The sequence below is a fragment of the Poecilia latipinna genome, unplaced genomic scaffold (genome assembly GCF_001443285.1).
Source record: "Poecilia latipinna isolate Pla-1442-1.1 unplaced genomic scaffold, P_latipinna-1.0 Scaffold3104, whole genome shotgun sequence".
Lineage (NCBI taxonomy): Eukaryota > Metazoa > Chordata > Actinopteri > Cyprinodontiformes > Poeciliidae > Poecilia > Poecilia latipinna.
The window spans coordinates 1-4,561 of record NW_015115720.1 but is presented as its reverse complement, the minus strand read 5'-3'; the positions used below and the strand labels follow the sequence as shown (position 1 = coordinate 4,561).

The window sequence follows — 4,561 nt, the reverse complement described above, 5'->3', positions numbered from 1 at the left end:
AAGGGCCTTGTCTGCTAGTGTGGTGTTAAAAGATCCAGTAATTGTTGCTGCTCAGGGTTTTCTGGACCATTGAAAGCACTGACATTATTCTTTTCTTGTCTTCACCTCTGTAGGGGCATGCATTCATGGCCACCCACAAAGTCGGCTTAAATTTTCAGCGCAAGTTAACTTGTTGGCTCTGTTTCCATACTGTACAGACATGCAGAATTTTGACTGTTGTTTGGAATTTATTCTTATGACCACAGCATTATTTTAGACAGGTATACTAAATCTTATATATATATATATATATATAATTTTTTTTAGGGAATAATAACTTTTAAATGTTTGGTGTACACCTACCATTTTTAAATGACATGTATAAGTCTGTATACTGTTTGTCATTTAAGTATGTTTGGACGGAGATTATGTATCATAGTTTTGTTTATAAGGTGGTGTAAATGGCCAAAAAAAATAACAGATCCCTATTCATATCTTTGTCGATTTTCAACAGACTGTTTACCGTCGCTCTATGATTCTAATTACAAGAGGTCTGACTGCATATACCAAACCGCCGATCCGTGGTAAACAAGACTGTTCTTTTTTTATTTTGGTACAATTTGTGCAATATCCACACATACTGAGGGAAACTGTTTGCACGGCCTGCCCCTGTGGCCCATTTTTATACGTGAAACCGCTCCAGTCGCTTTAACTACGGTTGTTCAAATGACCTCCAGTTCATGTTTTCATGCCTGCGTGAGCCAACCTACTGCTGGAGCTTAACTGATATTGGCACAACCGAGGGGGGTTGAGGTAGAAATGAAAGTGGGTGGCTTGGTGTACAAACAAACTGTTGCACAAGCAGTCCAGTGAAAAGTAGGTAAGCACATAAATACACCCCCTCAGACTGAATCAGAGCTGTGTTCTTTGTTTTCCTCGTCTCTTCTGTTTGTTTTTTTTAAGATAAGAAACGTGTAATGTGTTTTTTAATAGTCACCTATACTATCTTTAGTTTTTCGAATCCCAAGCAATAACTATTAAATAAATGTGTCTGCAGCATTTTTTAGTTTATCATTTATGCTCAAGAGTTTCTGTCAACTTTTTATTTGCATTTCTGTGTCCCATGGGTAAAAATATGGTGTGACCCAGAGGCCTATTTCTCTTTGGCACTCAACCAAATGGGAAAGAGAAGAGAGCGTTGAGTTCAAGTAAACCAGGCGTATCTCAATCTGCATTGGTCAGGATATGGGTCGAAGAAAACAGCTGCAATCTAAATTTGCTTTTGCCTAACATCAGAACAATAATAAAATAAAAAAAACAGAGACAAGTAAGGTGGGACAAGCTTCTTTTCCCCTCACACACAATGAGGACTACGATGAGAAAAATAAATAAAATATTCACTGTGACCTCTGTTGCACACTTGAACAATAGTGATGTCGAGACATGCAGTGGTTGTAAATTTTCTTTACTATCCCTTTTTCTAAAAATACAAACAAACGACATTCATAAATCCGACGTGCGTCACACTATGGCTGCTATGTTGTACTGAGCTTACGTTCTTCAACATAGAAACCTAGCTTAGCTGTACAGCAACGTACATTTCCCTTCTCACCCTTCTGCGCGTGGTCTTCTCTCTCTCTGTCTCTATGTCTCTCTCTCTCTCTCTCATCCTCTGAGCTCGGGTCCTCTACCAGTGGCCTGGGAGCTTGAGGGTTCTGCACAGTATCTTGGCTGTGCCTAGAACACTCTAAAAGGCAATACCTATTCTTACTTAAATTAGGTTTGTATGCTTTACTTAAGTCTCACTAAATTGTTTATTGAACTCAAGTAATGTGAGTAATGTACATGTTTGGCCCGAGAAAAGTACAAGACTATGTTATTTTGAGTAAACTGAATGTGACTACTTTTGTTACTGGAGTGAATGCTTCAGCTCAGCGATGCGCAGGAAAGTGCGGGAAGCTTCCAGAACGTTTGTGGACTTGCACATTGGAAGAAGCAGAGCTTCTTTAAAGGTGAGTTATTCATCTTCAGTATATTCTCATGTGTCATGTATGCCATTACTACTCGCTTATATGGTTACAGGTTGATTTTTCTTTCAAAAGATAACACATAAAAGTCTTTGCAGGCTAATATGCTAATGTTAGCATGGGCTCATGGGTCCAACATTAGCTAAAACTGCCACGCCTTTTACTTGAGAACCTTTAATGTTTTTGTCCATTGCTGTGGAAAAAACTATTACCAAGCACTGTTCAGGTAAAATCACTCAATCAGGTTTATTTATTAATTGTGCACAACTCAGAGGACAATCAATAATGAAGCAATTCTGGATGGAAAGCTCTGCCAGGCAGAGACAACACATGAGTCTTATATAAAAGGACATTTCTACATTTTTTATGGTGAGAAGTGAAAAATAATCCCATACATTTTAAGACATTACATATTCATTCAATCATTGAAACATTATTCTGTATGATGAAACAAAAACATATACGCAGGATACGAAAAACCCACCGGCATTCAGACATTCATCCCTTTACTGTTTCACTTCTATTTGGTAGGAAAACTGATCTAAGCTCAGTTTAATTTTGGTGTTACAGCCTAAAATCACATATTAAGTCATTTAGTTCATTTGTTTAATCTAAATCTTAAAGTCTTATTTTAATGTGGTAACAGAACATAAATTTGTGCATTCCTGATGCATAATTAACTAAGTCTAAAGTTTTAAACTTATCACTTTTAATTTTACACACATTGAAGTTAATTTTAAATTGACTTCTCTTATGTCTAGAAGAATGAATGTCTAAACTCTTAAACATCCTTAGGAATCAAACAACTAAGAATGATCATAATTAAGCTACCCAATTTCATGTGTTTTCTAGGAAACCCCACAAAAAAAAAAAAATTTACATTAGTGCAGTGAAGGTATAGATAAGTGTCCATAAAAAACCCAACAAGAAAGTGCAGATTTTCCATCTGGAAAGTAGGTAAAGCGTAGAAGCAGGAACACGGATCGTCTGTCTGCTCAGGAGGATTTGTTCCCTCCTGTCAGAAAAGTCTAAATCTTCACTCTCCGCTTCGGTCACTCGCCAGTGGACCAGCAATAGTTCTTTGAGTGGAGAGCCTTTCAGAAACATCTAAACTCGCTGTTGCTCTGGACATTGTCCTCTTTGGTGTCAAAAGTTGAAGTTCTTGATACTTGGTAGAGTAAAGTTTTGCTGCTCATTCTGTTGCTGTTTCAGATTTAAAGTCGTGATCTAGATGGACATTACAGACAGGTGGTCCTTCACAGTGGTTGATGTGGATTCAGGTTGTTCCTTCCTTTACGCCCCTCTCCCCCACTCGGTCTCGGCGTTGCTGCAGCCAAATCCTCCCCCGTCTCTCTCCTCCGGCTTCCTGGGGGTCCAACTGGTTCTGGCGTTGGATCTTTGGGTTGTCCAGATCGTCCCTCAGGAAATGTCCATGTTGTCCACAGATGAAACAAGCGTCAACAGTTCAGAGTCGTCTTCGCTCACAGCTCCGAAGCATGTTTAGCTTTTCTTCCACTACATTGATACTGGACAGCAGACCAGCCGAGGTTGTTAAAGCTCAGTCTCACAGTTTTCAGTCCAAATGCCCAACAGGAGACTGACAGTTGTCCCCTGGAGGTGATGGAGGTATTTTTTGTCTTCTTGAGCCTCCAGATCTTCTAGATCACTTTCCTCGGTTGGTTTTGTAGGAGGAACATCATTTGGTCCATGGGAGGACAGGTTAGAGGAGTTGAGGTCAGAGGTCAGATGCACCGCGCGAAGCTCAGACAGAGGGAAAGAGAAAAAGGAAATAGAAATTGATTAGGGTTTTTGTCATTTTCTTTGTTGTTTTCCATACATATACATTTATACTTATGAATCTTATTTTAACCTTTTACGTGATCATATAGTTTTAGTCATTTATTATCCATCCAGTATTATGGCTCCTGTTTTTGGAAAAGTTTGTCAGAGAAACCTGAGGGCTCATTGTTGGAACAGCTCTTAGAGCTGCTTTTAGTATGAAAGGGTCCCTTATAAATAAAATTCATTAATTGATTGATCCTTTTAAGAAATATTTTTTTATTTATTCAAACACACAAAAGAAAAATGAAACATATTAAGGCCTGTAATTTATCAACAAAATATTTATGTTCAGCATTTTATTGCAAACAATTCACCCTGAGGAGGAGATTTTGTGCTGGAACCACTTAGACCCATTCTTCTTGAACTGGGTGGGATTTCCTCTTTAGACTGCAAACGTCTTCACAGAATCCAACAAATCAGCTTTGTGGTCGCTCTGCCTCCTCTAAGAGGGGCCTTTATTTCCGATAAAGGTCTTCAGGATTCTCTAAAGGTTTGGTTCCCTCAATTTAGAAAACCAAAACTCAAGGAATCACCTGCCTTATTTACCTTCCTTGTGGCTCGTATTTAGTCAGGGTCCTGAATTTGGGGTGGAACCCTCCATGCATGGTTAGTAGTTTCTGAGTGTCTTAACATCCGTGGTGTTTATCTCCTCCATTGGCCAGCTACTTATTGCTGCAGGGCAGAGGCGCAAAAAGTGGGTATGCAGCGCACGC

At 39.1% G+C, this 4,561-nt stretch overlaps 1 long non-coding RNA gene across 1 annotated transcript; it reads left to right on the top strand.

The window, feature by feature from the left end:
- Positions 1-1,666: 1,666 nt before the first annotated feature.
- Positions 1,667-2,203, top strand: LOC106940139 (uncharacterized). Its single transcript, XR_001423014.1, has 2 exons — positions 1,667-1,759; positions 1,898-2,203. It is a non-coding gene; the product is annotated as an uncharacterized LOC106940139 (long non-coding RNA).
- Positions 2,204-4,561: the final 2,358 nt, after the last annotated feature.